Source organism: Mustela erminea, chromosome 6 (genome assembly GCF_009829155.1).
Source record: "Mustela erminea isolate mMusErm1 chromosome 6, mMusErm1.Pri, whole genome shotgun sequence".
Taxonomy (NCBI): domain Eukaryota; kingdom Metazoa; phylum Chordata; class Mammalia; order Carnivora; family Mustelidae; genus Mustela; species Mustela erminea.
The window spans coordinates 47,579,219-47,589,132 of record NC_045619.1 but is presented as its reverse complement, the minus strand read 5'-3'; the positions used below and the strand labels follow the sequence as shown (position 1 = coordinate 47,589,132).

The following is a 9,914-nucleotide window of genomic DNA, read 5'->3' as shown; positions in this document are numbered from 1 at the left end:
TCCTTCCTATTGATGGTGACCCGGGAGAATTGTTGACTTTTATCCAGTCCTGCTTGGTACCAGGTACACTGAAGTGTTTATCCTGCAGGTTCATTTTGAATTCCTACACAATCCAGAGGTGATTATCCATGAATGTATACGCACTCACCAAATGAGGAAACCGAGGCTTAAGGAAGTCAAGCAACTTGCTCAAGGCGAGAAAGTAAAAGTACCTAACAGGACGCAGGCAGTAAAATTCCAGGGTCTCCTGGCTCTTGGCTTCTGTTCAAATTCAAATGATGCTGAAATATAGGACTATAATTTGCCTCCTGCCCTTAAAGATCTTAAAAATCTTGTTGGGGTAGATGAGATTTACACACACAAGTTAAAATCGAGAGCCACTGTTCGTGGCATTGGGTTTGGTACCTTGACCGGCTTCTTCCTCTGCTTGATACAGGTAAGAGCAACAACCTCAAGTGGTTTGGAGATGATTGACCGAGTTAAGCACCCAAAGCACGTAATACAGTGCTGTCACGTAGTAGGCGTTCAATAAATGTCAACTATCACTATTCTTTTATTTTTTTAAAGATTTTATTTATTTATTTGACAGAGAGAGATCACAAGTAGGCAGAGAGGCAGGCAGAGAGAGAGAGAGAGAGAGGAGGAAGCAGACTCCCTGCCGAGCAGAGAACCCGATGCGGGACTCGATCCCAGGACCCTGAGATCATGACCTGAGCAGAAGGCAGCGGCTTAACCCACTGAGCCACCCAGGCGCCCAACTATCACTATTCTTAAAGGAGGCCGACCGGAGTGGAGAGAATACTGGAAAGTCGGGAGGCCGGCTGTATACAACGGACCCGTGCACCAAAATTCTCCTATCCTCTGTTTCGTGGTCCGTAAAATTAGGTGGCTGGAGTGGACTAACTGGAAGAGCAGTCCGGCACGTAGCCGCCCCCTCGGAGATCGGAGGGGCCTCGGGGCAGAAAGGGTTAGTGACGACTCTGGGGGCGGCTTTACGGCGCTCAGCGGGAGAGGCCCCGCCCCGCCGCGCCCCGCCTCGCCCCGCCTCGCCCCGCCTCGCCCCGCCTCGCCCCGCCTCGCCCCGCCTGGGAGGCCCTGGCAGCTCCAGCCCGCGAGCAGTTCCGGTGCCAAAACGCTTCCCTCCCCCGCTTCCCCGGAAGTGCTTTTCCAAGGTTCGGGCCGGAGAGAGGCCTTGTAGGCACAGCTGCTGAGCCTCGATCGGCTTCGAGTAGAAACTCCTGCCTGGGTTGGAGCCCGGGGGTCCGCGGCTGCCGACCCGTGCCTGCCTCCTCCCAGCGCCCGGGCCGCCGGTGAGTGGCCGAGGGAGAGCCGCCGGACGGCCGCGGGCCGCGTCAGGACTTGTGCTCTCGGGCCCCTGCCGCCCGCTCTATGCTGCGGGCTCGGCTGTCGGGATCCGGGGAAGGGGCTTGTGGACCGCAGAGGTCCCCGCCGAGTCTGCCCGGCGGGAAGGAGCGGGCGGCGGGGCCTTGGGGTGGGCGGGGCGGAGCCGGAGAGGGGTTCCTGGAGTTGGTGTAGCGGTTGGGACCTGAGAGTGGGGATGGGCCGGGCCTCGGTCCACCCGACCTCCTCATTTCTGCTCCCCCAAGTCTTCCGCGTTGCCTCTCCGATTTGGTTTCCTCTGGCGACCTGGGGCCGGGAATCTGGACACCAGACTCAATCTTGGGCTCCGGTTCTCGACTTTGGCGTCCCCCGGGTCTGTCCTGGGGTCGGTAACTAGCCCGGGTCCCAGGGGTGTCGTCTCCTCAGTCTCTGGGCTGGGCGATGCATGCGTAGATGCCGGGGATCTTTTGCAAACATCCAGACCCGCCACGGGGTTGCCCTGGGATCGATTTGGACTGCGCCCGGCACCGGTTCTGAATACGTAGGTCAGTGTGGCACCAGCGTGCCTCCCATGGTCTTTTACTCACTGGAAAGCTTGCTCGAGCTGTTGCCGAAGTCATTTAGGAAAACAGCTTGCTTGGGGAAAATCAGTAGTTAAGAAAAGTTCCCTTATTTTCCTGCAGGCTTAATAAAAGGATGCTATTCTCTAATATGCACTCCTTATTCTGGTGGCTATGGCGAGTTTAGTCTGCGGCTATTGCACGAACTGGTTACAGAGAGTTGGAGAATTATTTGCACACCCTCTTCCCCGAAGTTTGTATACTTTCATATTTGGATCTGTCATTTTCCTTAACTTCTAAAAAACCATTTTTGTCAGTAACTCCTCAGAGGTCCCCTATACTCTTGAGAGTTGTGCTGCAATGCAGAGGTTCACATATGTAGACAGAGGTGATGTGTGTGCGTGTGTTTTAACCTATATTTTGGGGTGTTTACCTCGGGTAAATTGAGAATGTTTAGAGGAGAAAGTGATGTAGGTAGTTTTTTAGTGAACAGATTTCAGGTGGTGAACTGCTGGAAGGTTTGTAGGCGATAAGGGTTTTCCGCATTTAATAGTGATTTTTAAATTAGGATCACAAGAGAGTGTGGTTGTGACTGTCTGCATTGTTTTTGTTTTTGCAGTGTAAAGTATACACAAACCACCTTTGTGAATCATGACACTTAACTGCGTTTCTCAGCTTGTGCTTCTATTAGGACTTATACTGTAGTTTTTTAGGTACTTACCTCATTCTCTCTCCTCCCACTACTGGAAGGGGAGGTAATATCATTCATTAGGGAAAAGAGACTGAAGTGGTAAGTTCAGTGAGCTCTCCTGTGCAAAAGAAAATGTATTTCAGTGTTGTTGATTTTCAGCAGGCAAAGTGTGGATGGCTTTTAAAAAAATTCTGTTTCTTTTATTCCTTTATTGATTGTGGTCAAAGGGTGGTTGATTTTTGAAGTCCCTGGAAGAAGTTGTGGAGGGAAGATTAGTTGCCCAAGTTTTAGATTTAGATAGAAATTGTAGATTCTTAGCCGTTGGAAGTACTTGATTGTTTAGAGCTTATGGTTGGAATTTTGGAATCGAGAAAATGTGCAAAAGGGGTCAAGTTAGATATGATTATGGATCCACAGTGAGAGTATGATAGATAATGTGTTTTGAAGGGAAATATTTGAAGAATTGTAAAGAGGTGATCAGGGAATTTCACATACCTTTAGGCACTGTAAATTTTGTTATGTTCAAATCCATTCAATAAATATTAAATAAATAAATAAATGAAATGAATATTTGCATTGTAAATTTTATTGTATTATTCAAGTCAATGGGTACTGAATTTTTTTTTTTTTAATATTTTATTTATTTGACAGAGATCACAAGTAGAGAGGCAGGCAGAGAGAGAGGAGGAAGCCGGCTCCCTGCGGAGCAGAGAGCCAGATGCGAGGCCCGATCCCAGGACCCTGGGATCATGACCTGAGCCGAAGGCAGAGGCTTTAATCCACTGAGCCACCCAGGCACCCCTGTGGGTACTGGATTTTTGCTATGTTAGGCATCAAGCGATGTTGGGCAACGATGTAGGAACAAATATACATCCATAACCTTTAAAATTCATGTTTTGGCAATAATTTTCTAAGGTATGTCAGAAATCATGAAGAGGTAAATTGTATTGCTTAAACATATTACAGATTTTTTCTAATCATAGGTGGGTGTTGTGTGGTTCATGCAAAACACGGTTTAGGCATTATAGGGTACAAAGATTAAGTATTTGGTTTTCAGGAATTTGAAATCCAGAAGGGGATGTAAGATATTTACATAAAAATGTAAATACTGTGTGAGGGGCTTGACCTAAAGTTTGGAGCTGTATGAAAGGAAAATGGGTTCATTTTTAATGGACTAATCAGCTAAAAAGTGGAAAGTGGTGGAGGTAAAGAAGTACTCTGAAGCTATTGAACACTTAGCATCGTGCTCTGTGCTAGTTGCTTTCCATACATTTTCCAAGCTTCATAACAACGTAAAAACATCTTTCTTAATTAATAAGGAGGGCAGTGCTCCAGTGTATTAAGTAGCTGAGCCTCAGTGTGAATCCAGGTCTGCTTGGTGCCAAAGCCCATGCATTTCCATTATATCATGCTACGTCTCAGTGAACTGACAGCCTGAGTTTCACATTGCAGAGGGTAAGACTTTTCTAAAATAAGAATTTTAGGGGTCGGAAGTAGGTGGAGGAAGGCTTTTCAAATAAAGGGAGTGATGTAAGCACAAGGGTGGAGGTGGGAAAGTTCATTGTATACCCAGAAAATTTAGTGGACGGCTTGCTTAGAATATAGGGTTCATTTTTGGAAATAAGAGATGAGGTTTGAAATTCTAAGTGGGTCTGGGTTGAGGAGCATGTTTAAATGCTGTATTTAAGAGTTCAGCATTTAGGAGGTATTGAGAAACTACTAGGTCTAATAGAGTAGTATGTGAAATGGTTTGAGGTAGAAAGCCAGCTTTCAATATAGTATCCATACTGGGTAAGGACAGTGGCATTGAGATGGGGTGGGTGGAGGAGGGCTTATTGGGGAAAGTTTGGAGAAACTGGAAGTTGCAAATTACATTCATTTTTAAATGTATGTGACGGGGATGTACTCTTAGTACAAATATAGGCAAAGAGGTGCATAATAAGATAAGTTTTGAATATGTTGAGTTTTTTATATACTTGCAAAACATTGGAATTGCCCAGAGGCTTTTGGAAATGTGGGTTTGTAGTTCATGAGAGAGGTCAGTGCTGGGCATATATTAAACATGAGTGTAGAGAATAATACAAATAGATGTACTAGTTGAGTCTGTATAAAGAGATGAAAGAGCTGAGAGGGAGTTTACAAGGAAAGAAAAAAAATGAGCCTTTATTTTAGATGGCATCTGTTTAAAACAGAAGGAAAAGATAGTCTGTACTGTATTCTGCTCCCTCTCGTTGCAGATTCAGATGGAGTACAAAGAATCTGATCATGGGAAAATCCAATTGGGAAATAAAATAATGCTATCATTACCCCATTTCATGGAGGATGAACTCTTTCAGACTCACTTGTTCCAGAGTGTTAGGCTTTAGTTACTTAAGAGCTGTTTGGTCATTTCTTTTGGGCATTTGTTGGCAAGTGATATGTGAGGATTTGGATGCAGATCTCTGATAGGTATTCTGTTTATTCATATTTGTGACTTTCAATTTTGGTTTCAATATCAAAGGCCTTTGAATATTCAAATACAATTTTTGTCCCTCCTATTTCTACTGGCTGCTAGTAGTGCCTTTCCTGGAAAATGGTATTTATTTATTTATTTTTTTAAAAGATTTTTATTTACTTATTTGACAGAGAGATCATAAGCAGGCAGAGAGGCGCCAGAGAGTGGGGAAAGTAGGCTCCCTGCTGAGCAGAGAGTCCGCTGCAGGGGCTTGATCCCGAGACCCTGAGATCATGACCTGAGCCGAAGGCCCAGGCTTAACCCACTGAGCCACCCAGGTGCCCTGGAAAATGGTATTTAATTACATATTTTTCTCTCAACTCTCTTTTATAAGTACTGATCAACACAGGTAGTTTTGTCTTTCATGTCCTGATTATCCTAGAGGGATGGAATGGTAAGATACTTTTGTCCATAATGTAATGATACATATATAAAAATTATGTATTTTTATTTGGAAACTAAGGACTATAGACTTATGGAATTACATGTAGTTTTCTGTTTGATATTTAAATACGGGGAACCGGTGTGTTAATATGTAAAAGATTGTAATAGTTTGTAGAATGAGGCTCAGATTTGTAACTTCTGGAGGGCAAGGTTATTATTTTTAGACTGCATTTCCAGGGAAATGTTTATTTCCTTCTTGAGGATTAACACATTCCTTTTGTTTTGGAGAAATATGTTTTTTACTATATCACAGGCTCTTGGGAATGTCCTGAGTCCTGTGTCAGTCCCGTTGGAGGCAGGGGTGTTGTGTCTGCTTTGTCTGGGCTGGTTGGCTTAGTTGCAGTGAGCCTGGTATTAATGAGGCAAAGGTCAGGAGTTCCATTTAGCTTCGGTCTCTGAGTGATGGCCAGGGAAGTACACCTCTAGCCAGCTGTCTTGGAAATTCTTCAGTTGTCATTGGTCACAAAGGTGACTGGCTTAGGATGGATCTTTATACCACTGAAAGAATATTAGAGGAAACTTAGCATAATGGTTAGTAATTCTGACTTGGGAATTAGACAGACCTGTGTCAGATTTCTCAGTATACGATGTTGGGAGAGTCCCTAAACCTCTCGGAGCTTCTACTTCCTCATTATTGAAGAGGTTAATATTTGGTTTGGGCTTGTCTTACTGTTGTTTTCTTTTTCCTAGTGGGAGTTAGCTGCTTACACCTGTGGTTCCCCAGTTCTGGACTGTGGAGAGGTGTCAGTCCATGACAGAGTTTTTTTTTCACTTGTTTGAAATGAGAATGGATTCACTTTTCATGAAGCTAAATCTGTTGAATTTAAAAGATAATTTTTTCCCCTAAAATTATCTTTTACCATTTTTGACGTAAGCATATTAGTTCTTTTATGAAATAATGGTGGTGGTAATTGGTAGTTATTTTCTTTTTAAATGTTCTTGGCAAAATAAAAGTTGGCAGCTCTACGCTGGTCCTCCAGTTTTGTTCTTAATATGATGGTTCTGCGAAATCTGAAAATCTTGGCTTAAACGGAGCCAGGGAATTGGGGGAGATTACTCATCCAGTATATTATACATAGTCAAGTTAGGTTTGGGGGTACATTCTACTGTTCTTTTACCCTATAGGGACTGTATTTTGATTCTCATCACTGCTGAATTAGTTTAATGTCGAGTTTTACATTAAGACTTTCAAGGAGCAGTTCAGATTGTTTTCAGTTCACACAAGTTGCTTCAGATTATTTAGGGCTGTATTTCTCAACCAGAGTCCCAAGAGGAAACCGGTGAACTGGGGGGGGGGGTGTGCTGCCTGGGGGTGCTGCTGTAAGTCATTACTCTGTTGATTAGTCAACAAGATAAATAACTGGCCTTTGATATAATGAAATATTAGAAATTGGCTTTCCTTTTCACCTCTTTTGCAGGGAAGATCTTTGAAGCTAGATCAAGAAAAGCTTTTTTATTTAATAAAGCAAGTAAACCTTGTACAAATATCAGTATTCAGAATGCTTTCTAGAGAAAGAATGGTTCAGCACTTTGCATAATGGGTTATGTAAGTGGAGCCACAGAAGTCCTCCTGGGGACACAAACCAATTATTAGCATAAGCGCTATTGAAATTGCATTCAGTTGTCTAGATGAGGAGCGTTTTGACTCCCTCGTTCACTTAGCAGCATGGGGGTAGGGGGTGCAGAAAACTTAAGGTGCAGATCTAGCCTAAATGTTAAATTAAGGTTTCACATTTGTTTCCTTTTAGTGTTTTGGTTAAGTAACTTTAAAAATTGGGAGTGCTGTAGAAATACTGAATATGTTAGAATGCCTAAAGCAAAATTTCAGATTAGGCTGAAATAGCTTTGGCCCTCTGTCTTTTAATTTTAAAGGAGACTGGAGTTTTGCTTCTTTCGATATTAAGGATGTTATTGTATAGAGTTTCGTTGTATATTACTGTTCATTCTAAATAAAAGAATCATATGGAATACGTTTATTCTAACAATGCTTAGATTTTTCCTCCAAAGTATTCCTATTGGCAGAAATGAATGGTATGCTCAGAAGTCTGGAGAGGTAGCCTGAAGTGTCCTGCTATAAGTAGAAAAAAGTTCATGATTCCTGTAGGGTTTTATTTTTAAAAATTCACATGAATTTCATGTTTTGGTATTTTATGTATATGTAAACAGTGTCTTAAAGTCAAATAAAATTAGTGCCCCCAAGGGCCGTATGTTCATCCTATGGATTTTTCATATCTCTAGGACATGGCTTCATGACAGTTTAGTGGCACTGTGCTTAACTGCTTCATTTTGACTCATTTTTTTAAAAAAATGCTGTGCTCTGTTGGTTTCTGTGGGGATGGTGGACAATTATTGACACTTTTATATGTTTTTAACAGACAGCAAACTGTTTTGAATACTAATCAAGGAGCTGTAGTTTCATAGAAATAAAATGCCTTTAAGAGGAGATTTAATGAATTTTAAGATGTTCTTTTACATTTAAGATTATTCAATTATCAGTATATTTCACATGTTTTAAAAATATAGCATCAGTGTCTAATTGAACCTTCTGTAATGATGGAAGTGTTCTGTATCTTTGCTGTTCAGTCTAGTGGCCCTCATACGGCTACTGAGCACTAAAATGTGTCTGGTGTTACAGAGGAACTAAATTTGAAATTTTGTTTGATTTTAATTGATTTCTTTATTTTTTTTAATTTTAATTGATTTCAATGTGAATAGCCCCACTTGGCGGCCAGTGACTACTGTATTAGATAGTGTTGCTCTCAAGGGTTAGGAAGACATGGAGAAGGGATGTTAGAAATCTTCATGCCATCCCTCAGCTCATTTATAGGCAAAATTAGGCCCTCCATAAGTATTTCTTAAATGAAATAGTATTTTTATTGTTTCAGTTTTTTTTAAAGATTTATTTACTTATTTGAGAAAGAGAGGGCGCGCTTGAGCTGGCGTGCACATGTTGGGGGGAGGGACAAGGGGAGAGGGAGAGAGAAACTCTAAGCCGACTCCACGCTTGTGCAGGTGCACACAGGCTTGATCTCACCTCCCTGACCCAAACCCAGTTGGAAGTTTAACAGATCATCCCACTGAGGCGCCCCTGTTGTTTCAGTTTTTAAGACCAAGGTTTGTGAAGTATTCTAGATTTTTAGAGAGTGATCACTAGTCTTGATTTTTTTCTTCTATGTTGATTTAAAAACTTTACTTTTGTTACAAAAGCATACAGTATACTGAATATACAACTTAAACAGTCGTAAAATAAATTGCATTGACTGTGTCTTTGAAGTCAATTTATACTCCTTACCACTTGTGTTCTCTGACCTGCTTCCTAAGAAACCACCATCTAAATTTTGTGTTAATCATTCCTTTTTCCTTTTAATTTTCATGTATTAAAGAAAATTTCATTTCCCTCTCTCTTCCAGTTTGGAAGTTAAGCTTAATGTAGTTTTCCTTTATTTTAGTTTTCCCTGACTCCCAACAAATTAGATATGATTACTTTTTTAAACACTGTTCCTTTAATTTGCCTCTGCTTTACAAGTATCTTTGCTAATCATTTTCATTTGCATCTCAGACCTCTTGTTTGGGGTCTAAGATCATTTTCTCTCTGCCTGAAATGTATCTCTTAGAACTTTCTTCAGTGAGCATTCTAAGCATTGGAAAATGCTTAGTTTGTTTGAAAATGTCTTTATCTACATCTCATTCCTGAAGATGGGTTTTCTGAGTATGCATCCTATGTTAGCAGTTATTATTTTTCTTTGTTCATTATAGATCTTATTCCATTCTCTTCTGGCTTTTATTGCTGTTGAAAACTCTGTAATCCTTCTAATTGTCATTCTTTTATTAAACTATATTTAGAATATTTCGAATCTGTTTTCCACACGTTCATCTTGATGTGTCTAGACATTGATTTTTCTTTATCAAGTGTGGAATTCACTAGGCCATGGAATCTGACGATTGGTGTCTTCAGCCATTTTGGAGAAATTTTGGCCATTTTCTCCTCACTTGTATTTGAAGTTGGTCTTCTTACTCTAGCCTCCATGCCTCTTAACCTGTCTTTGCTATTTTCCATTTCTTTGTCTTTCTGTGTTGTGTTCTGGATAATTAGATCCTTTCTTCCAGTTAGTTAATTCTTGCTTCATTTGTGTTCAGCTAGTTTATTGAATTAAAATTTTTTTTTACTTTAAATATTATGTTCTTTTTTATAGTAAAATATGCATAAGTAGAATTTACCACTTTAAATCTGAAAGTGTTGAGTGACGTTAAGTACATTCACTGTCACCTCTGTCCATCCCCAGAACTTTTTTTTATTATCAGGAACTGAAATCTGCCCATTAAACAATAATTTCCCATTGTCTCCTCCACCCAGCCCCTGGTAAGAACTATGTTACATTCTTTT

The 9,914-nt window shown here is 41.2% G+C and overlaps 1 protein-coding gene across 5 annotated transcripts in view; it reads left to right on the top strand.

Moving 5' to 3' along the window:
• The first annotated feature begins 1,095 nt into the window (after window positions 1–1,095).
• The window catches only part of FRS2 (fibroblast growth factor receptor substrate 2), a 117,202-nt gene continuing 108,383 nt past the window's right edge, over window positions 1,096–9,914 (top strand). For all 5 annotated transcript variants that reach the window (XM_032347066.1, XM_032347061.1, XM_032347065.1 and 2 more), the window contains exon 1: window positions 1,096–1,310. The gene's annotated coding sequence lies outside the window, so the exon portion shown is untranslated. The remainder of the gene's footprint in view (window positions 1,311–9,914) is intronic.